The 27,281-nt window shown below is 35.1% G+C and overlaps 1 long non-coding RNA gene across 1 annotated transcript; it reads left to right on the top strand.

The window, feature by feature from the left end:
* On the top strand, positions 1-24,754 carry LOC140257520 (uncharacterized). The gene is made up of 6 exons (XR_011905040.1): positions 1-373; positions 5,765-5,826; positions 7,425-7,530; positions 13,323-13,370; positions 24,459-24,547; positions 24,695-24,754. It is a non-coding gene; the product is annotated as an uncharacterized lncRNA (long non-coding RNA).
* Positions 24,755-27,281: the final 2,527 nt, after the last annotated feature.

Here is a 27,281-nt window from a genome sequence, read left to right as displayed (position 1 = left end):
CTGGTTCCCTTGCTCCCCAGCTGCTGCCGGGAGCAGCTTGGCGCCTCCAGCGGGGGCAGCCTGAGGGAGTGTGGGAGAACCTTCTAGAACTAGAAAGTTCCTCGAGCAGCGCTGAGCCCGCCTGCAGTTATTCCCTCACGCTGTGAGGCAAGAGAGAGCAGCCACGGCTACCTGCTGTGCTTACATTGCCATCCTGCTGCATTTTGTCCGTGTTGAACCCCTTGTTGGTGAGGTGCACAAATAAGGCCTGAAAATCACTTTGGTGGTGCCTGAGGGGAGGTGAGGGCTGCTCTGCAGCTCCCTGTCGGGACCTGGCACTGCTGGCTCTGCACTGCTCCAGCTGCTGCAATGGGGATTTCTTTGCACCTTCAGGGTAAGGATTCAACAGGGGAAGCAACTAACAGTAGATTTTGACAAGCGTGTAGTGAAAAGAGCTGTCTTTTTGCTGTTTGCAATGCACCATTTTGCTTTTTGGGTGGTAGGTAAGTGTGGTGTGTGCCGCTGTTCAGGAGGCCCTGCCAGGAGCGGCTGTGTCTGGCAGCAGCTCGAGACTGAGTGGATTAATTGTATCGTGAAACTTTAACACGTTATTTAATTGCCCCTTTGTAAGGGAGCAGGAGAACCGGTGTGGTTATGCAGCAAGTAGTTCTCTCTGCATTCAATTCAGAGATGTTTTCACACGAACCTGTGAGGAACTTTGCTCTCTTCACTAAGTTAGTACGACTCCGAAGCCATTAGCATGAAAAGGAGAGATGAGGTCTTGTCTGCTGAGGTAATGTCAGGTGTTGTGTTCTTCTTGTGTCTGTTCTGCTTGGCCTGATGCGTGTGTGTGATAAGTACAGTTGGTGGAAGGCATTAATTACTGAATTCTGCACGTGAAATCTTCATTTTGCATCTTTTATCGTGGAAAATAGAGGAATTAGCATATGAAGGAAGCACGGGAGGCATTCAGCAGGCCTTTGAGCACAGGAGGGGCGGAGCTGAGGCGCACCCTGCTGCTGTGCTCCAGGGGCAGCCGTGGTCTCTGTACGTCTGGAAACGCGTGCTTAATAATTTTAATGACTTGCTACATGATGCTTCAAATGTGATTCGTAGTTATTTATGTGGCCCAATGCAGAGTACTAACTGCAAGCCTTCAGTTTTCCATTGGAGCGAGGCTGAGTAGTTGGGTTGAATCATAAATGAAATGTTCTCAGCCAGTTCATTCCTAGTTCACTGTAGGAAACCTGAGATGCCATCAAAATTATATTTCTTACTGGGAAGCCACAGACTATTTTTGGTCAGATTTAATTTTAATGTTACTGAATATTTTGACCTATGCGCTATAGAAATTTCTAATATTGTATCATTGCATGAATCGTGGGAGTGTGCATTGGTGCATGGATCTTAATTATTTTAATTCCTTAACATTATCAGCAACAGACATATGATTATAGTAATGCAACTCTCTTTAACACAGTCTGTATAAATACATTGATTTTATAGCTCCCCAAACTGATTACATTAATATCTGTGCATAATTAGTTTACACATTACTAAATTACTGACAGATTAAAAGTGAAATAGTGCAGTTCATACATGGCCGCATAACTGCCAGAAAGGAAATTAATATGGATTCAAATGGTCCTTGGAGACCTGAGCTGAAATAGCAGAAATCTATAAAGACTGCTTGCATTAGGAAATTTCTATCACCAACATGTTTGTGGTTGATGCTTTGCTAAGTCTGTTAATATGGGTAAAATTTAGCACAGGAAATGATGTTTGAATGATGCTTTTGCTGTTACCAGCTCAAGAATGTGTTTATTAAAAAGTAAATTCCTAGCTGAAATGGCAATTACATTGGATGTGAATATGAATTTTTAAATGCTTTCCTAAGTGTTCCTAATGAAGTGGCAGTAGCATGAAGTAGCTTCAACTTAAGATGCATTTGAAAATGATGATGATTTTAGATACCACAAAAACTGAGAGCTTGCCTTCAGTCCTCCTCACCTGGGACAAACACATATTAGAGATAATCCTGTATCAAAACTTGGTCTGTTTGTAGAATCTTATGTGCTTCCCTATTTCTGTCTTTAGGGAAGATCTTAGTATAAACGGTATAAAAAACTTTACATACAATCTATCAGCTGTTTTTTTTTAATCCACTGAATGAGTCTTGATGAAGACTGGGCTATTGCTATAGAAAGGCTTACTAGGAACAAGCTTACTAGAGGGAAAAGGAGAATCAGAGTAGGAAAGCAAGAGCAATCCTTCCCCAAAATAAAAGATTCACTCTGCTTCTGTAATATGATTCTTAGCGCTGTCATGTGCCCACATCCACAGCTTCTGCTGAAGTTGGAGTAGCAGCCACTAAGGTATCGACAGATTTTGTTCCGTGTTTGTTTATTTCTTTATCTTGAATATGTGGTTGTGTTAAATAGGGATGATACGTAGGTTTGAGATTTCACAAGGACTTAACTGGGTGGAAACAATATTCACGTTTAAGTTAATAACAATTTTAACTTTCTGATCTAAGTAGTCACTGGGACTCATTAGAAATGTGTTTATGATTGCAGGGTAAATACTTCAGATTCACCAGTCTGTAGTGGAATTAATAGTATGTACATGCCAGTTTGCTTTCTGGGTTTGGAACTGAGCTAGATCTGTGTGAAACGTGATGATTTTGTTTGTAAGATTTTTTGTGTGTGTTTGTTGATTTTGTTTTGTTTTGTTTTTGTAAACATTTCCATCAGCTATAACTTATGCAGTGAGATGCCATATGGGAGGTCTGCCAGAATTCATATAGACCATATGAAATACATTTGGCAGAGTGGTTGTGTATTACTGCTGACATGTTGTGCGTCTAGCTGGACTGTCATGAAGTGCCTCACTTCTTGCAAGGCAATGGAAGGTACTGTTGGTTGCATTGGGCCTATGGAAAGCAGTAGCCAAAATTTCTGGGAGGAAGAAAGGACTGCACATAAATCTAAGAAGATGTGGAGCTAGGTTTTTAGGATTAGGCAGCCGTAAAGAGGCATAATTAGGATGAACTGTATGTTAAGTGCATGTTTTGGTGTGATGTTTGTTTTGTTTTTAACCATTTAAAGAAGAATTTCTTCTGCTTTATTGGATAGGAAATTTGTACAAGGTGGATCAATTACCCTTTGCTGTATTAACAAATACGTTATTCAGTAGAACCATCAGCATTACATTTGTAGTTTCTTATGAAAGTTATCACCAAATACTGCTACTAATCAAATATATTTGTATGATGTCTCAAGTGGGATGGTTTTACAGTTGTAAACAGTTTTACAGTTGTTACAGTGTCCTTGTTTTAGGCCAAATTTTGAAACATCTATAATGACTAATATGTTCTAGATAGAGCTTGAATGATAGCATCAAGTAAATCAAGGTCTTTGTTCATGGTGATCCACTTAATGCACAAGACAGTTAATGCAACCAATTGCCTTGCTTAAAACTCCTTTGTGGGTCTTGAATTGGCAGTGGGTATAACCTGATAGTGTTGCAAGATGTTAAGAATTGATGAACTCTTACTTCATGATTGTGTCCAGTATAAATGTTACGTTTGGTAAGTTTTTCAGAGTCACTAACATCAAAGTGATACGGGTCTCCTGGAATTGCTATTTTGGATAAAGAAGAAACATCTATTTACATATAGTACATGTTTTAGTAGTAGGTGTAGTGGAATGGGAGACAAGATCAAATCAGCTTGCAGCAAATCATCTTGCTTATTAAATTGTCTAAGGATAAGGTCTGGAAGTTATAACTTTTGTACTAATAATACAGTTATAAGAACCACCGATGTAAAATAAAATAAATGCACTGCTTTGCACTTTTAATAGGAGCTTTTTGCTTCTAAAGCAGAGTTAGGATTGCTTATGAGCTGCTCACAAAGACTGTTTCTGTTTAATGAGGTATGTGAGTGTTGGAAGAATTGTGAAATATTAGACTGCAGTTTCCATAGATGTTAATTTGACGTTTTTACTGGAGTATTCTCTTCACTTGTCTGTATCAAACAAGGCTGTAACTAAGTAATTATTTTGCTTTAGAATTTCATTTGCTTCAGGACATCCCAGTTTTTCAGACAGGTTCTTGCTGTTTTACATGTGGAATCTCTCTGCATTTAGGGAGTTTGAGCAATGCCATTTTGCCAGTTTCCTCAGTAGCCATACAATGCTTGCTGGTTTTGGTTTTTGTTGCGTGTTTTTTTGTTTGTTTTTTGTGTTTTTTCTTTCTTACTTTTTTTCCCTCTTTGTACCAACTGCAGGAAACTTAAGTTTACAAATATCGAGTTTTTCATAATAAAAGGGCAAATTGACTGGGCAAATCAGTATGTCTCACTAAGGTTGCAAAGCTTTCCCAGGTGAGATAAAATTGTTTAACATACCTCAGACTTCTGATTTTCTAAGTTGCATGAGCTTGAAAAATATGCAGTCATTAGCAATTTGATCAATAGTGACACAGTATGTTGTCTTAAGAAGTATGCAGAGATGAAATACATATGTAGATTGCGCACTGCACAGAGGATGGAGGTGCAGTAGTATGACATGTTGCTAATCTCTACAGGAGAGAAGCTTTCCTCCTTTGGAGGTGAATTGCTCAGATGATAATGCATGAGAGATCAGCACTATGTTTTCTTATATCTAATTGTTCTAATCATACAGCTATGTCAAATTCCCATTGTGGATAATTGATTCTTAAATCTAGTTACACTCAGGACTAGAAGTTTAGTTATGGAGAAATGTGATTTTTATATCCGAAGATGGATTTTATCTTGTTTGCCTATGCTGAACAGCCCTCCAGTCAACTCAGAAATTCAGTGACACCTTACACTGGTTAACATAATGCAAAGAAAAGATTAAATATAATATATTTGGGTGAAGGTACCGGTGGAATTTATTCCTGTTTGATGAGAGCTGCCTTAATAAAGAATCTGAAATCTTGATTCTTGTTAAAATGTCACTTGAAATTGTTGTCAACTTGACATAGTCAGTTTAACATTTTCCTTTATTTCTGCCGGCATGATTGTTTTCCATTACATGTTTGTTAGTTCTTTTTTTTTTTTATTATTCTTCCTTCCTTTTTTTTTTTTCCTTTTTTTTTGACAAAACAATCATGCTTCTTAATCAGGAAACCTCTACTGCTGGCAATTTAGAATGAAGTTATTGCTGTGGATCTACTTGAGTGAGGAAAATCTTGCAGTCTCCTAATAGTTGTGTCTTCATTGTAGATATCTTAATTAAGCCCTGAACTTAAAACTTCTCACTTATATCACCGCATGCAAGGTTCTTGAGTGTGTGTTTAGTTTTAGGTGTGTTCTTTTCATTGTGTGAATGCAAGAATGGAGCATTAATATTTTGCTTAACTTCCTCGGGTGTTAGAAAAGAATTAGAGATGCTACGTGAAATGTGAGTGCCTCATATCTTCAGTAGTGTTTTCATCACAGATTCAACATTAAAAAGTGCAAGAAGTTTGCTAAAAGTAACAAGAGTTCTTCACTTCGGAAGAAGTACAGAAGAGCCTTAAAATGAAGGTGTTAAATAGATGCATCATTATTGTAATTAGTTGAGAAGTGTTTAAGGTTTGTCTTCTGTGTTGAAACGGGGAGCACCAACTCAGTTTTCAAGGCTCTGATTGGGCACCCACTGAATAACCTGAATGTGTGAATGGTTTGTTAAGCATGCTAACTAGGGGTTATTTTGCTAAGCAAAGGGCACTGGAGTAATGGTTGAGTGACTGAGGTGGCTTTTTGTTTCTTTTTTAGGTGGATTATTAAATTAAATAATTGATAATCTACTGCTACTTAGAGAATACTTTCCTAACATGGTAAGTTCATCTTCATTTGTCTTTGTGTACCAGAGAGCAAATGTTTGCTATTTGCAGATTTCTCTTTTACTTGAAAAGAAGTTTCACAGTTGCTTTGGAGGTCAGCCTTCTAAGACAAGGAGCAGAACAGCTCTTCAATAAAATAAGTTTTGTTACAAGTGCATCCTAGTTTCTAAGAGTTCTGCTGTTCCTTAAGAGTAATGGGAGTAGTTTTCTGACTTCTGAAAAGTAAGTTTAGATTTTCCCTGTCTTATCAAAAATAGTTCAATTTTCATGAGTGTTTCCTCCATTTCTATATATACATGGAAGAGTGTTGCCAATTTGAGAACTATAACAAATGTATATGGTGTAAATCAGGATAGAGTTTTAAAAATTGAGGTGTAAATCCATTGTTATTTTAAAGCAATTAATGAAGAGGTTGGATTTACACAAAGAGAAGGGGCAGGTTCATTTAGTATAACATATGTGGCTCAAGGGTTTGCTGTTGGGAAAGCTTTGACTTTAATGAGAAAGTTTCGTAACTTTCTGTATGAATGGATTAATGGGTTGATTACAAATATTCATATGAGTATATTCAGCAATAAATAAGTAGTAGGGTATTTGATATTTGCTGATCTGCTGATTGATCTCTGATCAAGAATTTGTGGCATTTATTTCAGAATTCCTTCTTTTTTGGTTATGTGCGCAATGCTGAGATGAAGGGGAGGAACAGGAGGTCATTTTTCTTCCCTCCAAATTAATAAATGGGTGCTTCTGTTTATGCAAATATTGAAATTGAATGATATGACCAGTGTAGGGCTATATTTACAGCTCTTTGGCAAACGGAAGAAGCAAGTCTGCAGCCTGCAGAAATGTAGCCCTACATTAATAGTTGCTTGTGTCAGCATATCAGATTTCCCGGAATGTGAACCACATTAACATATATGTATGTGTGTATATATATGAATATAATATTATATAAAAATATAATACAATTATGTATTACATATTTAAAGGATATAAAATAAACATATATATATATGTATTTTATACATATATACAATATATATGTGTATTTTATATCCTGTAAATCTCATTAAACAACTGAAATTACTCATTTATTTATTTTAATATTATATTAACTTATCTATTATATTATATTAAATTATATTAATAATTTAATAATTTATTTATTTTAATACTACTTAGCAACACTTGTAGTAGCACTTTCAGATATATGTCTGATATCCATGTGTTTCTGTATGGTAATGAGCAAATGTGACTACTTGATATTGAATTTCTTTTTCTTGCAACAATGCAGTTAAAAGTTATTGTGCAGTTCAGACCGGTTCTCCTGATTATGCTGTATATGTATCAGTAAACAACGTGGAGTTACAAAACCTAATTATAAGGGGAACTAATTAAATTTTGAATCCAAAGCACATAAATATATATATATATTTCTTGAATGTTTTCAAGAATGAAAATCCTTCAAGCAACTGTAGTTCTAGTAAATCCCTAGCCCTCTGAAACCAAGAAAATGAATATTCAATATTTTTCCATTTGAGTCTCTTGACATACTATTGATTCACTTTATTTTCCCAACTATTTTCTGACAGATTTCCCAATGTGGATTACTTATGTGCTTTGATACTCATTTTGTGACTGCCTTTGAATAGCTCTTCAGATTCAGAGCTGCAGCAAACTGTTCACTACAGCTAGAAGGTAAGGAGCTGGGCCCTTGGAATTCACACATTCACCACTGCTGGTGTGTTCAATATGCTGTTATCAGTACCCACAATATTGAGTATGAATGGAAAAAATATTGAAAATATAGGAATTCAATTCTTCCTCATTGACTCACTGTTTCAATGCTAGTGAAAGAAGATGAGCACTCTGGGCAGTTTTCCATCTTTCTTCCATGTTTTATCTCTACTTGCTATATTTCATTTTATATCTAGTCTATTTAGGTAGTAATATGGTATTGAGATGAAATAAAGGTGCAAAGATCTTATGCTGTGTGAATTGCTTGTAGAATTTCTTTGTTCAGGAGATGTCTTTCTCAAATGTAGTTCTTATTCTCAGCAGCTGGTCTGATCAACCTATAAAAGCGATGGTGCATTTTTGTTTCACTGTGTAACTCTGGAAAAGTGATGCAGTTAAACAGTTAAGTTTTTCACCTTTCAATGGGGTGTGGTCAAATTCAGCAAACCCTCAGCAAATGGTAGTGCTTGAGTTTGTGATTTTTTTTTCTCCATCTGCATGAACTGGTTAACACTTAACAGTTTCTTTACGACGAGATTAGCCTGGTATGTTGCGCAGTGATTTTGCTTGATTGGATAAAAATGTGCAAACAGGTGTGATAAAAATAACTAAGATTTGAGCTACTAATTTCATCTTATTTTTTTTTCTTTATTTTTCAAATTCATATTTTTATAGTTGTGTCATAGAAACTAGGTGTTAGTCCCTTCTTACCCAATCCATACTATGATCCTCTGTTTCTGTGAAATAGGCTGTATTGCATCATTCCATTTTTCAGTTTCTGAAGTAGATTAAGAAATTAAGAGATTATTTTCATGGGGATCATCCAAACATTCAGTTAAGAGTGGTTTAAACTGTACAATATTCTTGTTCCTATGATAACAGCAAGCAGTTCTGGAAGATTCTGGCAAGCAGTCCTTTGAGGTCCTTATAATTTTCTAGGCATCTTGGTTAGTTGATAGCAACTAACAGCAGCTATTATTCTGAAATGGAAATTATTAAAAAGTCTGAGAGAAATACTGACTTAATGACAATCTCGCATTGCTTACCTTGTTGACATAGATGACTTCTTTGAGCAGTTAGGTTGACAATGGGTGAGATGTCCTTGTGTCCATTACTGACAAATGTTTTGTTTGCTCATTCTGTAGTAGTTTTAATGGAGAGATAGAAATCTTAAAGATATTTCAGTTCTGTAAATCCTAGGAAAATGTGATGTTTAGAATAAAAATTCTTTATTCCACTGAAGGGAAGAGTATAATGTAATCTTAGCCTTCATGGGAAATCAGGGAAGCCATGTGAGCCATCAAACTTAGGACACGGCCCTGCATGATAGGAGGTTTCATTAGTTTTGCTCCTCCAGAAAATGATTGGCTTGGTCTGGAGTCACGTTTACCTAAAACAAAACTTCTTATTACTGTGGAAAAAGCCCACACAAGTGGCACAAAAACTGACCAGCTAATTTAGAAAACCTCGCTATAAATAATGCTGTCAAATGTGCATGCTAATATAGGAGGAAAGAAGGAAAATATTTTCTCTCTCCCTGCTGTGTACGTTCACAACTGGTTATTCACAAACAAGCCACTGATTTGAGAGTAAGTAATTTACAGTGAATAAATTCCAGATCAATGATGTTAAAAAGCATTCACTGCCACAAATCCTGTGCTGATACTATAAGGTTATATCTGATTTTATTTTCTTCATTATTGAAGATGTTAGCAAAAATTTTAATAGAATCGTAGGGGAAAAAGGGGTTGAAGAAGATGTAGAGGTCAGCTGGGAAAGATTGTCTATTTCGACCTCCTCAGAGTGAGAGTGACTTCCTAGTTAGGTGAGGTTGCTCATGGCTTATCCAATGTAATTCAGAATATCTCAGAAGTTGGAGGTGAGTCTCTTTAAGTATCTACTGCAGTGATTAAATGCTTATTTCTTCTCCAGGCATTTTTCTGCAGACTTTTTTTGCAGAACTGATACCTACTCACTCAGTCCTTAGCCTGTACTCCTCTGTGGAGCCTTTCTTCCTGCATTTGAATTCTCAGATTTTTCCAGGTTTTCTGGCTTATGAGATCTCTTTGAATATATACGTATATAAAATGTTTCCATCTACAACCAATTTGGCATCATATACAAAAAATGTGGGTAACTTGCATGTCACCATGCTGGTCATGGATGACACTGTTAGTTTTTAAACCAGTTCATTTTGCTCACTAGTTTCAACCCCAGTCCGGTTCTGGGCTTTAAATGGAGGTAGGTTGAAGGAGTAAAATATGAAATATGAAATCTACCCTAGTCCCTACCTTTAGTTACTCCTGCTTATTTGAAAACTGGTCACTGTTGTAAGATGTACCATGATACAATGGTCTGGGGATTTCGCAAGATTTTCTTCCTTCCTTCCCTTTTATCCAATGATAGCATTATATATATATCAATTTAAAGCTTGTGTTCATAATGATTATGCAAACGTCGTGTACAAAAATTAAGACATCCCCAAAACTTTTCAAGCTGAGGGCACAGTATGCATGTATTGTTTATGAGATCGTTATTGCTAATTCTTTAATTGGTTGCTGAAGTTAGCATTTATGATACTGTGTTAGTGTAAAAAAATTGCATGTCACTATTCTGGAACAACAATGATGTGTTTGTTAATGCTAGACATTTACAGTTGTAGCTGTCCATAAATAAGCAACCATTCAGACTTGTTCAGTGTCAGGATGTAGTGGTCTCAAATATTCAGGAGTCCGTGGGCAATCATATATTCAGCAAGTAATATCCACAAACCACAATTTTCATTTTATTTATGTATTTATTTTATGTTTGCCAGCTTCAGTTTTAACTTTAGATTCTTGGCAGTGTGGGCAGTAGCTATTGGAGAATGTTAGTCTTTGATAACTGTCATGGATAAATACTTCTACATTAGTTCAAAGCGTATGTACCTAATTTCTATGCTATTGAATTACATTTACATCCTAATTAGCCCTACCTAGCTGAATTTTATCTTTTATAATTCACATATTTGTTTCCAGTGAAGCTCTTAAGTAACTGGGGTTTCTTACTGATTTAGTTTGAACAGTGTTTAATTAAAATGCAGTTTGTGACACATCTTATCTTGGCTAACACTGAGATAGGTTTGTTTGTTTGTTGTTGGTGGTGGTGTTTTGTTTTGTTTCTAAAAGCTCTGTTTGTTGGGGTACTTGGCAAAACTGGAGAAAAAAAAAACAAAACAGCCATTTCCTGTCCCAGGTAGGCTGTAATACAAATGTCTTAAATCTCATGGAATTAGAGGAAGAGAATCTCCTGTGTGTTAAGTAACTTATATATTTTTTTCATGTATTTTCAGAAGCTGTTCTAAAGGTTTAAAAGAAAAGAAAAATGAACTTTTATTTAGAGTTCATTGGAAGTAAAGTCTCTTATTTCTACAACATTATGCATTATATGAATTCTGCTGTTACTTATGAGCCCAGAGATTTCATCTGGGCTATTGGATTCTGAGCAGAAGTTGACATTGAATATATCAGCAAGATGGTACACATGTAGAAGGGTCAACTTACACATTTTAAACCAATTTGTTTTGCGTTGCTTAAAACATCTCTAAGAATATTATACATTAACAAGAACGTAGATTGTTTCTACAAGAACACAAGTGAAATGTTTATAAATGATATTTGAAATAGTTCATTGAGCACCCTTTGGTACTGGTGACTTGCTACATTATGTATCTTTCCAGTGATAAAAAGGAATTGAAATAAAAAGTTATGCTGTATGTTAATATGGTACAAGAAGTCTGTCATAAGTTCTGCCAAGTAGGTAATATAATTCAGCTAGAGATGCTACTATGGATCACTTTGTCATGTTGTCTTTGTTTGGTGGTAATGGTTGTCTTACCAACTACTGTTCTCTTAAAACTGGTGCATCAAATTTTGATGTGACATCACACAGAAATGCATGTGGTACTACAGGGACAAACAGAATGATACTTATTGAAAACTAGTTGCTGAGTGTCTGAAGTTCAGCAACAATTCTGTTATAAGTTGAACTATATCGTGACATAAGCCACATCAAACTACGTTTGGGATTGAGAGTTTTGTAAACCAACAGACATCTGCTACCTGATCATCTTACTCCTTTCATACTAATGCCAGTGCCAGCCAAAATTACCATGTTTTCAGTTCTGTGGTATAGACAGGCGATGATGCATAGATATGCATAGATATGCAAGATATGCATAGTTTTGGAGAAACTTATGCTAGCTTTAGGAGGTAACAGGCAGACATGTTCAATTCTTTACAAAATGGAAAACGGAGGATTTTGGATATTTATCTTCCTCTTATTTATTTATTTTTTCTCAAATTCTGCACTGGCTTAAATGTGAAAAGCTAAATGTGCTTAAAGCTGTTGGAGGTGTTTCAGCTTTGTCAATGCAAAAAGTTATTTGCTTGATTTATGAGAGGGTAGAGGAAGAAAAAGGATTTTTCAGATTCTTAATTTTTGCACTAAAGATGTGAGCCAGCTCTTGCTGAATCTGGTATGAGTAGGTTTGCTTTACCAGGCACTGAACTGACATTTTACCATGCTTGGATAACTCAGCAATAGGATTTTCCAAGAGGTTGTCCTGTTATTCTGCAGAGGGAGTTCAGCTAATGCAGGTTACCTGTTTCTTGCTCATGTTGCCCAGTGTGCTCTATAAATCCCACAAGCAGGCCAGCTGTTTATCATCAAGCTGTCACAGAGAGTGCTATGGCCAGGACCCCACAGTGGGTACTAAACGTGTGATATTTTTGGTATGTACCAGCTAAGGCCTCTACGCACCTCATGAAACAGGCATCAAGTAAACAAATTAATTTACGGGGAGCAGTCAGAGGTGTGAGCAGAACTTGGGTTTCCCATCTGTAGAATTCTGCTGCCACAGTTAGGGAGGTGTCACTGAGGAAGGAGTTTCAGACCCAGTCCTATCATTTGTACTCATACAGTGTGAGGGTGGTGCTTATGTGAACTGCTCCACTAATGCTGCAGCATTTTTGGCTTTCGTTTTTGTGTCACATCTATGGCTACTGCTGATATGTAGTCTGCATAGAAAAGAAAGGTTAGCGATTCACAGGTCTGGATACTCTTTTTTTGGTGGATTTTTAAAAATTTTCTATTGATTTTTGTGTGTTGATGTGGAGAAGAATTTCTATTAATGTTGGTTATATTTTCAACGAAAGAATAAAAAAGAAACAATTTTCCAACTTGTTCACCAGTCATTTCTCATAAAATATTCCTGAAGCTGTTTTAGCTTTCACAGTCATGTAATGATAGCATTCTAGTAGTCGCTCCTTTTTAATCTGCTTGCACAAATGAAGCCTGGACAAAATGAAAATGAATTCCTCACCGGTTCTGTTTGTGCATTTATTTATTTTTTTTTTTAATATCTTTATTCTAAACAAAAATAAAACAACTAGTTCTGAATGTAGCATTTATTAAGTAGTGATTAATCTACTGACATTCTTGCTTAAGAAAACAAACAAACAAACAAAAAAATCAGTGTTCAAAAGATTCCTAAATGCCTTCTAAATTTCCTTCCACAAGAAATCTAGATTAAGGCCAAATTATGTTTATGAGGCAGTTTAAAAGGAGCTGTTTCCAGGGCTTGGACAAAGGAAATTCAGCTTTCTTCCTTCTTTGAATGAAGCCCTCCTGCTCAAATTTCATCTCTGTATGATTTTCAGATGTCTTCACACGCACATGGTATGATACTCTTTCTCTCTGTCATTCTCTTTCAGTTTGTACTGTGAATCTATGCAGAATCCTACAAATCCTGTGAAACTGAGGTGAGTGGAATGTCATCTTTCTAGCTTTCAGATAGCACTAATAATTGGACTCTTTTCCAAAGCCCATTGTTCAAACCAGCAGATGGTGCTATGCAGCATCTTATGAGTCCACGTTATCAATTTGAGTATTTTCTGAACCAGCAAACTACTTAAAGTTTCTAGTGCAACTCCTGAGTTGAAACAAATGTTTGTGAAATTCAGCAGTGATTTCCTTTAGTCTGGGGGACTGTTTTACTGGGGATGTTTTCAGTCTTTAGATGTTAACATAGGCCATACATTGTTTTCTTTTTTTTTTTCCTGACGGAATCAGGGGTGCCCAGCTACACAGAAAGCAACTGTAACTGTTCGTATGACTTAGTAAAGGTTTGAACTTTCTTAGAGAGTAACAATAAAACTTTCATATAAGAGCAAAAACAGTTTAGAAGAGAGAGAAATGGTGGGAACTGTAAGTAAAACCAACAGCTAAGCCTTTTATTTATGGATTACAGATGAAGGGAGGTTTTTATTTTTTGATTTTCAACAATGACCCTGGCTGTATGAATAGTAGAAAACAGCTGAAATGTTCAGTTACTTGCTGCATAAAAACCGAGGTTCAAAAAAAGTGCTCAGCAAGGTAATACACTCCGGATGTATCTTTTAGTGATTCCATACCAGAAGAAATTGCCCTGTATTCAGTTATAAATTGCAACATAGCTGTACATTGCCATGACATTTAGTTATTTAGCAAAAGGGTTAAGTGGAGATTCTGATGCAAGAATCAAATATTGAGCACTTGAATTGTAAATAAGATTGTTCCAAGGTTTCAATTTGCTGTATTAGTCAGTGACAAGTACAACATTTTTAATGCATGCCATAAGATTAGTCTGCCCAAAGAAAACAAGCAGTAGTCTGTGTGCATCTCTAGCAATTGGTTGGGGTTATATGTATGCAGCTTTGTTTCTGATAATGGATTCAAGCTCAACATAAATAAAAACAGTGTACATTAAGGAGGATAAATATCTAATTGCCATAATCTGCAATGGGAATTGAATGGCCGTAAACTTGCTAACTGTGGAACACAATTCTTTAGAACAAAAAGTGGCCTGCTGGATGATTTTTAGGAAAGTATATGTATTTCTTTTGTCTATTAAGCCTTCAAAGATGCAATCTATGATTTTTAATACGCTTTCTTTGAAATTGGATGGTTTGAGCCTTTTAAATATGAGATGGGAGTATATTATTTGAGCTACATAGAACTTGTGCTGTACAAAAGTAGATCCTTTGTAGAATCTGAGATCAGTAGAGAGCAGACCTGTACAGCTATAAGTTTTGATACAATTTGAAATAGCTTTAGCATGAGAGTTCAGTTTTAGTTGAGAAATGATAATGATTTTTTTCTTAACTTTTTAAAGCAGGAAATAATGTATTTAATATCAATATGTATGAACAAGGTATGAATAGTATGTTATATACCTTGGTTTTAAGTAATGTTTAAAAGTATACTGCAGTTGCTTAGATAGAAAAAGGATGTGGAGTCTGGGTATTTGCTTTCAAAGCATACGATACAGGCCCAGACAGAACTATGTTTCTGCAGAGCACTGTGATTACTGATACTTATATCTAACAGAATTTAAATCTATCAGTAAAGGATGAACAGTTTGTAGCTGAACATATTGCTGTAGAAAACTAGTAGGAAAATGTGACTTTGATTTGAATAACACAGATTGCTTTCCCGAGAAGTTTTTTTAATTAATATTATTTTAGATATCTGGATATATTCTTATATAGCTTCGTTCACCTGTTTACTCACCTAAAAAACAAACATACAAAAAGTCTTTGGCAGGTAGTCTTTCACTAATAATTATGTAATTTTTAAAACGTTGTCTTGAAATATATGGCTTTCAATAAATATACTGAGATATTGCTCTTCCTTCTAAACATGTGTCTGCCTTAGATATAACTCAAACCATGTAATACTTTGAATGTCTTGTTATTACTTTTATCCTTTTGAATACACAAGAATGTACTGTTGATAAATTACAGAATACAAGCGTGGATTTGAAAAAGACAGACTTCTGTCAGTGTTCAGATTTAGCATCTTCATGTCAGCTGGTAGCGTGTTACAGTTTTAGTCCGTCTTTAAGGAAGTCTGCCATTTAAACAGGCATATAAGGATTGGGAGCTTCTTGAACTTAATGTGAACTTATGTTATTCATCACAGGATTTAACAGTTAAAAGCTTCTAAAAATACAAACTACTGTATTTAAATTACTTCTGTCGTCTGAATTATGTTTCTGAATAATTAAGCAGTGGATTAAAAAGGTAATGATGGGTATGCCACATTTGTGCTGTGAGATTAGTGGGTTAAAAATTGTAGTTAGGAGCTAAGAATCAGTATCACATCTTCAAGATTATAGTAATGCAGATAAAAATATATTTCTGATGCCTTAATTCAGGCTGATTTACAGGACTTACTGTCCACGTGACATTACAGTTGCTCGCAGTGAGTGTGAATTCTTGTAGAGATTTCACTGTACTTATGTGCAAGGAATATATTTTAATATTTCTTTTCAGAGAAACAAGGCAATTTTTTTAATATAAGCATTAAAGCAGGAATATTTCAGAAATACGTGTATTTAATGTGCCAATGTGAGTGATTATTTTCTGTGATAAGCTATGGTCTACTTTCTTCATTTATTACCTATCTAATATCCTGAAACCGAAATGACTAAATCCCTTATCCATGAACTCACTGCATTACTACACTTCATCTCACTTTGTCATTTAATTTGTATGGTTTCCAAATCGTGGTGATTATCATCTATTAGTACCCCTGGTGACAGAGGGCAGGACACTGTTGTATCAGAGTTAATAAAGCAGAAACACAAGCCTAATTACTATGGGAGGTAAGCCATGCTGGCAAGGTTTACCTTTCACATAAGGTTTACATGTGGTTAATACTTACAAATAAAACTTAGCTATACAAGGAAGATTTAATCCGAGTTAAATTATTATGTAAATGTGGTGCAGATGCTCTTAGGAGTAGCTTCTACTTCTGCAAATTTACATCAAAAAGTGTATCATAGTGTGTACATGTAAGCTTAAGGTTTATTCAATTTTTCTGTGCGTAAGAATCTAAAAATACTTTCCATTATATTATTAAATATAATATTTTTTTAATTTTGTTTCCACTGACTTATCACTCATGTATGGTGTGGCCCAAGTTTCTTACAAATCATAGTGATTTTAAAGACGGAATGGTTTAATCAGATAATTCAAGTCTTGACAACTAATACACGTTTTAAAAGAGAAATAAATCTGACATCTGCAAATGTAGGTGTATTTGATTAACAGGATATTATACATGCCTGGAAAGTTTGAAGTCATTGTCCGGGTGGTATTTATGATGACTCGTTCTGAAGTGATGAAGTCTTTATTAAATAAAAAGAAATACACATAACTTTTTATGTAATGAAATTGAAAAACATTATGGTAGTTTAGATTAGACTTCATACAAAATGTTTTATTGATTGACTGTATGTCAATTTTAATTTAGGCTTTATGATTCAATCTGTGTCTATTTTTAATTTAAGTGGATTACATTCCGTAAAGATCCTTTTACTGTATTGACTTGGATGTACCATATTATTAGGTACTATGAGTTCAGCTTCTACAAATCTGTTAATACATAAAACCATAAGAAGCCTCTTATGTTCAAACCAGGTTAGAGTGAAGACATCAGATTAATATTTGATCATGTAGAAGTGCCCTTAATCAGATTTAGTTATTTCTCAGAGTGTTTCTGCAATTATCATAATTGTTGTGCTAAATATGTTTGTCTTTATATCTGGCTTTGGGCATAATCTTCCCTCTTGAAACCCTTTCATTGTGGGACTCAGATTCCTGCACAAAACCCAATTAATATTAAGATGACAGTCCCTGATGAGTTTCCCGAGGAGCCAGCAGCTGAACAGACTCTGTAGCGTTCTTAAGTACAGACTACTTGAATGATCAAGAGCATCTGAGGGAGACATACAATTCAATAATCCCTTTCTCAGGAAAGTCAAGAGTCCTGTGAGATAAGAGTGAAATCAAAGGAACACATCAGAAAGAAAATGACTGGTATAGTCTTGTAGTGTCTCTATTAAAATGCAAAAGTTATGGATTTTTTTAGGGGTGATGGGAACCTTTTCTGTTTTATTGATTTCTTTTTATAGTTTGATGATTTCTCTAAGATTATCTTAAAAGCTTAAAGAAAAAAGGCTTCATCAAAAGGTATTTCATGTGACAGGAGCATACATACTTCTTATTTCCATTATATTAACTAATACAGCACATTTCAGTGGTTCCTAATTTGTGAAACTTAAACTTGAGAACTATATATATGTGTGTGTATACATATATATATATATGTACACACACTCACACACACACACATATATATGATGTTTGTTGTGTTTTTTATGCTGATGGTTACCCAGAAATGATAAATAGGTTGTGTGTTACTTGGTACTCTAAGAATGATTGCTTGAAAATACAGAGTTGATGAAAGGCAGTACTGTTTTTTGGGGGGCTTTCTTGCAAGGCTAATGCATCAAAATGGAAACTCCTGGTCTTTTCTGATATCCTCTTCTGTGGTTTAATATCAACAACTGAATTTACTGTCTGATGGCAACATGCTAACCTATTGATTTGTAGTCAGAAATGGGTTTCCTGTCACTTTAAAAGGGAAGCACTAAGGGGCAGTAAAAACAAGCCTGTCTGTTCTAAATGGAGCTCTGGTTCAGGCTCAGTGCATACTTTTTGGTTTAGAAAGTTCACTTCAAAAAACAAAACAAAAAAACCTACTGTTAGATTGAAACAATCTCAGTTTTTTCTGTGCTGTATTGTACAGATTTGGTGTGTTTAAATTACTTTTGAAGCCCTTTTTAACAAATATCCATAATTAAGAATTTTGTGGTTAATGATTGTATGACTGATACTAGAGGTAAAAACACAGAACCAAACAACTGAATGCAACTAATTGTTCTTTCACGATAGCTTTAAAGAACCAAGGATGTTTCAGTGTCTGAAACTTTTTAGACAGTATGAATTATGAAGTGATGAGAAAGATTTTTTTTTTCTTTCTTTTTTTTAGGGTTTGAAGTTGTTCATTTTGTTGGTTTTCTATTGTCTTTTTTTTTTCCTCTGCAACGTCCCTTAGATTTAAGGTTTATGTATTTCACTGGACACACTTACTCAAACAGCTACATACTGATTTCTTTCAAAATCAGGAAGCTGTAATGGAAGGCAGCACAAGCACTTTCTAAAAGCAGATTTCTGTCTTACTCATCCTCAGTTTTCAGTTCAGTTTATTACATATTGTGTTAAGCATTGCTGCTGAAGCCATTATCCTAAGAAAGTCTAATATTACATTATGAGCATGACCTGCCAACATAAGCATTTTTGTGCATTTCCTCATGCCAAACTAGACTAAATTATGAAGGATGTAGAATAAAATGTTCCTTCTAGTTTTCTTTCTAATTAATATTCAAAAGAAGGAAAAAAAATGAATGCAGAAATCATACATATGTATATGCCTTTTGAGCTTTAAGATAAAGGCAAAGTAACCTCTTGCTTGGTTAAAATCCAACTTAAGAGTCAACATATAAAGGTGACTGCTGTATAATATTAGACATATCTGTATTATGTGGGCATGTTACAGCTCCACCAGAATCTCTCAATAGTAATTATTATGCCAAGCACCCTGTTGGCACAATTACACTAAAGCTCTAATTAGTAGCAGTAAGATTAGAACCCCTACATGTTAAATCTGTAGAAGCAAAGCTGAGTGAAGGATTTAAAACAGTTTCAAAACATTGTATTGTCTTTATTACAGTCTTTATATTTCAGTAAAGAAAGGTTTTCCATAAAATGCACTTAAAATAATCTGGTCCTGTCACTAAAAATAGGAAAGATAAGGTAATTGTAGTCAAGCCTCAGTACTTGGCTTCTATATAGGTACTCTATATCTGAAGTGACAAACCCTGTGAACTCTAGTGGAAGTTATATTCTTCCTTTTACCCCTGATGAAGTGATATGTGTTTCAGATGGAGAAAACTTTTCTGGATGTCCTCAGTTAGTTCCTAGCAGCCAATGAGTATTTGGTGCGGTAGTTTTCTGGCACACAATAATTCTCACATCAGATTTTAATCAGCAACTGGACATGGTTCTTGTTAATTCACACCTCTCATCACTATTCTGCTTTTGGTAAAATAACGAAAACATCAAGTCCATAGCTTTACAGATAGTGCTGGGCAACACCAGTCTGAATCTGAGTCCTTAGCAGGGAAGAAACAGAGAGAAGCCAACATAAACATTGTCAATGGACTGATTTTGACTTTTTAAAATATTGTAGTCTTTATCACTTGTCCAACAGGAGGCGTTTTAACAGTTTTCAGATGACTGATGATTCATCTTCATCTAGATTTAAGAATTCTACAAGAAGAGGGGTTAAAAGAATCTACTTCTATGTAACATTTTGCATGTATCATGAGGTGAATTTCCCCCTTCCTCAACTGTTGAATCTTACATATATCATATACAGCTAATGTATCAACTGCTTACCCTTAGAGCGGAGAGTATTTGTATGTCTGAAATACTTTCCTCCACCTCTTGTTTTTATTATTGTGCTTGGGAGGAAAGAAGCTGCTATTTGTTTTAGAAACCAATCTTACCAGTACTGAATTGAAATAATTCCTCTCATATCAGTGTAATATTTCTCATTTATAATATGTATCAATTTCTCACAGAGGGAAATGATTTTATGATTATTCTATTGCAGTGTTAATTGGTGGAGTAGCGTTGTTCCCATTAATGAAGAAAGCTGGGTGCAAAGCTCTCTGAACCCAACCTGTATATTCCACTGCTCCAGTCAGATTTGCATTCTGCAGTAGAAACAGGCTTCATGGAGCACTCCTCAGGCATCTTCTGAGGGGATGAGCACAGCTTCAGCAAGTTTCTCTAGGTACTTACTTGACTTTAAAGTGAGGAGTGGGGAAAATTAATTAAAAATTAATTTTATGATAAATTTTGCTCCTTGTCAGTCATGTATTATGATGATCTGTACTACTACACCATTATACATCTTGGTAACTTGGGCTGGCAGAAAGAACGTAAATGTGAGGTTGGGATAGAAGGAGTTGCCTACATGTAAAGGCTTCCCCTAGTATGTTCACATACCTCTGGACAGGTAATGTTACATGACAGTAATGTGTTTTGTAGCTGAGAAAGAGGCATTAAGGTATTTTTCAATATGACTTAAGGCTGCTTCAGTGACTGGTGTTGCTATATAGAGCAGCATAGTCTCTGATACAGTGCACTGACTCTACTCAGGCAGCCTCATGTAATCAATCTAGTTAATACTTTTCTTCATAAATGCATAGATGTTCAGGGCACAGGTGAAAATCATCAGTGCTCCATAGATACAGCGTTTTATATGCATTGTTCCGACTTAATTTATATGCACCCATTGTTCTTGGTTGTATGTGGTAGACTCGTGTATGCTGTCATAGCTTCAGTATTTACCCTGATTTTTTTATTATTGTTTCTCTGTCAACTTCAGGGAAGAAAGCGTGCAGTGAAGGATGATGGCTACTTATGTATAACAAAATAGCTCTTATTAGATAAAATTAAGATCCTGAATTTTTAAGAATTACAGATTGTCGAAGTTCATGTTTCTCTCATTGTTAGTACTATTAAATGCATATTAGCATGGTCATTTTTGTTTAATGGAAACAAATAACAGTTAATCTTATTGGGAGGTTAAGTGGGTTTACTCTGTAAAGGGCAAATCCCAGATGAATGTTTTCTTTTTTAAAGAATAGCTTTAGTCACTGACAGATGGTCTCTGTCTGAGACTCTCTGTAGACAGATACAGTTTCTTTTTACACATTTATGAAAGTTGTAGATACAGATATTCAGTAATAATGCTGTTGTGTAGGACAAAGAGCAAGCCTGGTGGACTGATAGGATTAGATTTCAGAGCAGTGACATATGGTTGGTTTATCAAAGTGGGCACAATTTGAAAGGAAAAAAATAGCATGTACCAAGTTACAGCTATTCACATAATGAAAGAATTTTATATTTGGCCAATTCCCTCTTACAAAAGACAGTATGGTAGTTCTTATTTAACTCTCCTTAGAGCTGGGTATATCATTGTCCCCTGATTGCATGCATTTCTGACTTTCAGCTAACTCCTAACAAACTGCCATGAGATCTTAAGTACAGAAAATCAGCAACGCTCTGATTTAAAATACTGATAATTTGCTCACTGATCTGCCCAATGAGCTATCGATATAACTTACATTTGTATTGCAAAGTTGTTTGATAAATACAGCTATCAGCATCCATAATCTCACATGTTAAACCTACATTTTGCTTACCTTGTATGCTACATGTAAAGTTATAACGTCATTATAACCCTGGTCAAATAACTATACAACATATTTTGTGGTAATTTGTCACACTAAAATTATTCATAGGTGTCTTGAGTAAGCCCTGTTAGATTTATGTGCTGTGCCATACCATGTTTTTTGGCAATGGAATTTGCTAGATTTCATAGATTTACTGTGTCTGCTTTTTTTATGACTGACATAGCAATAACCAGATTGCAAGGATATTTATGTTGTTTGTGGCTTAGCAAGATAATTAAAGGATATAAATTAATCAAGTGCAATTAATTAGAAACTTTATGTTCACAGCAGTCCTTCTTTGCATGTATAATTTATATGTATTGATTTCCTGGCTTTCATTAGCCTATGAGATAACAGCAAAAATGCATTAGAGAAGAAAATGTACAATTAGCGTGAGAGTGAACCCCGGCATAATTGATAGATCAGCACATGTTTGGGGCAAATATAAAGCTTTGTTAACTGTCATAAGCAGTTAGAATTGATAAGTGGTATTTCACTACATATCTCTCAGCTGATTAATGGTGTTTTTAAAGAGTCCTCTTAATGGGAAGCTGATAGGCTGGTTGAATTTACATTTTAATCAGAGTATTTATGATGGAGGCAGCCATAAGAAATTCATTGGCACAGTGGTAAGGGCCTTTCCCTGAGGGATTTAGAGGAGAGAAAGCATTTTAACATGGCTACTCACCTTTCCCTTCTCTGTGTGACTTGGTCAGAACACAGAAAGGGGAAGCTCATTTGTTGGCAAATATTGCAATAACTTTGTTGTTAAGGTGAATTTCAGTTTCTACTTTGTGAAAAGCAGCAAGGTGAAATACGAATGACGATCTACAGAATACTTGCACACTTAGGAAAAAGTTAGCTGTGTTATCAGCAGATATGAACCATAATGACTACGTGTGAATCCTTATGGTGTGAACTGCTGTGTTGTACTTACAGTTCTGGTAAAACAACACATGATGCTCTTCTATACCTGTAGACAAGATACTTTAAAGCATTACTCTAGATGTTGGCACTATTGCTCTATCTTGGAGCTGAAGAAGGGCAGAAGGTAACTTATTGGCTATGTTTTCCTTTTAAAATGTTTTTCTCATAAGAAAAAAAAAACAAACAGACAAAACAGACAAAACACCGATGCAAGGGATTAAAAAAAGAAAAAAAGGGAAAAAAAATAAGAGGAGAAGAGGGCAAAAATTGGATCAGAAGGAAGAAAACCTTTTTTGGATCTCATATATATATATATATATATATGATATTATTTATTTATTTATTTATTTACCTTAGAGAAATGAAAATCAGAAATTAAACAAGTAGTGGTATAAATTCCAGAAGACATTTTTTCTGGAGATGTTTCTGTGAGGAAGTTCTTGATCAGTACAACTGGTCAGAACTATAAATCTCGGTTTGATGGAATTTGGGGGGAGAGTGTTGTTTTTAAGATATCATTTAGTGTTTCCGACTGATTGTCCTTTGAGAAGGTGGGAGTTTGGTAGGATAGCTGTGTTGATTCAGAAAGGAATCTACATAGGAAAATCAGATATATCATTCAGATGTGTTTTTTCTTAGGTTCAGTTACATAAAGAGATAAGATTTTTGATAACTAAATTATTCTGTGAATTTAGGCTTAAGTGATACAACAGAGGACTGAAATCTGCTCAGTCAAAATAACTGGAGATACGGATATTCATAAGCTTGGTGTTCTGTTTTTCTTGATAGTCTGTTAGCCCAGGAAATGCTTAATTTAGTTTTATGGAACTAAACAGTGGAAGCCACTGTCCATTTTTCCTGTTATCTGGATTGGGTCCTCTCTGAAGCTTTATAACTCATTGCACAAAATGAACAATATCCATGTGTTTTGCACAAAGTATATTAAGAAAGACTTAAAGCTTTAGCTATTTTAACTGTGTTAAATTAGTGATAAGTTAAAAGTAAGTCATAGAATGTTAACTATATGTATGGTATAAGAAAGGAATGAGCATTCTTCAATTTTGTGGACCAGCACGCATGCATACCTTGCAATATTTGTATGCTTGGTGCTGAGAATTCACTTCCAAGTGAACCAAGTGTATGTGTAGAAATTACTGTGGATGTTAAACTTGAAAGTAAAATTATTTTAATGCCTACATGCAATTCTAAAACAAGAAAAATGAAAAACTACTTTTAGACGTGGTGTCTTATGGGAATAATAAATAAATGTTTCCTTGATTCTCAGTTTATACTTCAAGTCAGATATAAAATAGATGGTTGTTGCGTAGCAGGTGTTGAATACGTGGAGATGTAATCTTGTTCCTTATGATGTAATTTACACACTCTTAAGAATAAAAATAAAACATAATCAGGAAGAATTATTGTATGATTCTGTGCCAAACTATGAAGACATCTTTTGAAAAATGTTTACTTGACTGAATGTTTTTCCATCTTCATATTTCCATTCTATTTAAATACTGGAAAGGTAGGCGATGAGTAGATGACTCCAGAAATTCAACTGTCTATAAATGTCCTGTTGTAAGTGAAAGCAAAATTCAGAATATATATATATCTGTAATTCCTAATAAATTGCTGCACGTGTACTTTAGGATTGTTGTGTGGTACTGTTTGTTTTCTTTAACTTCAAGATCAGGTTCTTACATTCTCTAATACTTTGGGTTCTCAACAGTTTAATGCCAAGAACTCTCCAGGAGTGAAAATCTGTCAATATTCCAATAGAAAAGATGGAGCAGCGGTCGTGTGATAAAGATCTTCTATGTAAGTTGTTGTTGTGAATGTATTAATTTAGTTTATATGCACCAGGAGAAGAGCTACTTGAGCAAGGTATTGCTGTCTACTAACCACTATAAATTACCCTGTCAGGGGAGTATGTCCAGGATTTTACATTACTTTTTTTACTTATAGGATCCTCATTGCTGGCTAACTCAAGAGCAGCCTTATTCAGAGCCCATTGTTGTAAAAGCAGTTTGTGAATGTTGCACTAGGCATTGTTTTAATGGATGGGGTATTGCAAACAGAAATATGCACCTGAATGTGATGGTTGTTTTACAAATTTAAGTGGGTTGTTCCTTGCACAGACCAAAATTTTCTGCAGTCTGTCTCCTACACTGCAAACAGGTACCTGATACTCCTTTCTGAGAGGCAGGACGTTGTTCTAAAGGATTGATGTAGAATTCTATCGATGTAGAATATGCTTGTGCTGTGCTCTCTGCAATTTAATGTATTTTGACTATAATTAAATGTCCAGTTTAATAACTTGCATAAAAATTGTGGAGAAGCCAGCACCTGAAATCTATTTTCTTTCTAAAACAAAAGATAATGAAAGCTTTTTTTCTGACTGTAGCTGCTCCCTTCACTTTTTATTGAATTGATAGCTGATCTACATTCACAGGTTAATAGGAGTAATGAGGACAGAACTCTATTGCTCAGGAAAACAGGCTGTTTATTCTGATAGAAAGAGGGGCACTGTGTTCTAGAGACCTGAAGTTTTTGCATGTCAGAATTCGGTGGCTGACAAAGCAAGGAGTGTAATTGGCCTGACTGATTGAACCATGCTTTCTGAGCTTCTGGAATAGAGGGGGAAAAATATGGAAAGGAGAAAAGTATGCACTTACATACAATAAGAAGAGTTGTGGATTTAAGGAAAAGAGAAGTATTAAGATGAACACTTGAAAAAAGGTGTGTCATCAGCTGTTTGCAAACAACCCTTTCCTGATGGAGACTATAGTAAGGGTGTTGGTGAGATTACTGGCTGGTGAGATTACTAGTGGAATCATGCTTTTGCTTTTGCATCATAAGTAACTGCTGTTACTGGCCACTTTCATCACGTATGAGAAAACTGAAACATTTAGTGTGCAAACTATAGAATGAAAGACAGTTTTTCTGTTCTTCAGTTTGGATGTGTTTGAAGTATATTCTCATGCAACAAGAAGTATCGAAGTTTTCACATAGATACCTAGGTCACGCTTACCTCTGTGTTTAGAGCCAGTTTACAGTGGAGTGTACAATGTGTATGGTACTTGAATTTCTGAAGTGTGCTTGTAATCCCGTAAAATTTTCTTAATTCTTCAGGGATTCTGTAAATGCTTCAATATGTGATGATTATTTGATTATGTTTTAAGAAGTCATAGGAATTTTGACTTTAGTGAACATGATAGCATTGGAATTCAAATGTTGAATGATTTTTACTAAAATTATAATACTTGAAAGAAAATGGTCAAATTTTCTATAAACCATGTGATGCTCTTTAATGTGAATTAACCCGTGACAGAATATGGTTAAGTTTTTAATTTCTGTAGAATATGTTGAGCATGACTGCAAGAGGGGAATATTTAATCTGCCTGCACAAAGGTGAAATCCATTTGCTTTGTAAGAGGAACTCAAATTTTGAAGAAATATCTGAAAGATCCTTGACTGTCCTTAAGAGTGTGTTAATTGCGGCTTAATTTCTTTTTTGCATGTTGTCTTGCTTCTTTAATTAGGATGGAATTTTTTTTTAGCAACAGCTTTGGCTTCCCTTATTATGCTTCCATCTATTTTTATTCCTGGATTGCATCTGCTCAGTAGTTATCTAATCTTTCTTAGAAGTTTACACTCTCAAGTAAAAGCTTTGAAGTTTACACCGATTAGTGTTTTATGACATAAGAGATATGTATAGATCCTTCTTTTGCAGCGCTAAAGCTATTATGCACCTGGTGAAAAGATAGACATTAAAGCATAGATGACAAATCTTTAAAATATTTGGTAGATTAAAGTACTGAATTACTCCCCACTCCTCCTTCCAGGTCCTTAATATTATAAAAAATTCTGCTAGTTTGGTTTCTGAAGAGAAGGACTTTGCATTTGTAGTAACATAATGTCAGATATCAGAGCTTTTACAAAAAATTAGCAGATGGTTAATAACATGCTCTTTAATTAGAACTACATAAGAGAATATCACCGATTCTAGTCCCCTACCATAGTACTATCTGGCATTTTTAACGGTGCTCTTCAGATATTCTTTTTGTTGTGATTGGCAGAAAGCATTGTGTTCCACAAACATCTCAAGGTAGATGTAGTATAGTTTCCAATATTAAAAAGTTAGTGGAATAGAAGATGCAGTCTAAGCAGTTATTTGCAAACCAAGAAATAGTATAATCTACCTGAAAATAAATGTTTTTTTTCTTTTTATGTATATGTATGTATAAAAGTGCTCCAAAGAACACTGTGGTTAATTGAGAACTTTTGCTGGGAGCAATCTGGACACCACCTGAGGTTCCTTTCTAAGTCATGCTTTCTTCATTTTATTTTCTTTTCTGCTAGAGAGATCATTGTAAATTTTCTTACGCATCTTATTAATTAAGAAGAATTGACTTGACAACATCAGCAAATGAAAAGGTAGAACAATAAAATCTATTTATCGACAGGCTATTTGTATTAAATACATGGCAAAGTAAATGAAAGGATATCCACAAGATGATATTTTAGCACTAAGGCATTTGATTGGCCAAGA

This window comes from Excalfactoria chinensis, chromosome 11 (genome assembly GCF_039878825.1).
Source record: "Excalfactoria chinensis isolate bCotChi1 chromosome 11, bCotChi1.hap2, whole genome shotgun sequence".
NCBI classification, from domain to species: domain Eukaryota; kingdom Metazoa; phylum Chordata; class Aves; order Galliformes; family Phasianidae; genus Excalfactoria; species Excalfactoria chinensis.
Note: the sequence above shows the minus strand (reverse complement) of the source record. Positions and strands in the feature narration are given on the sequence as shown.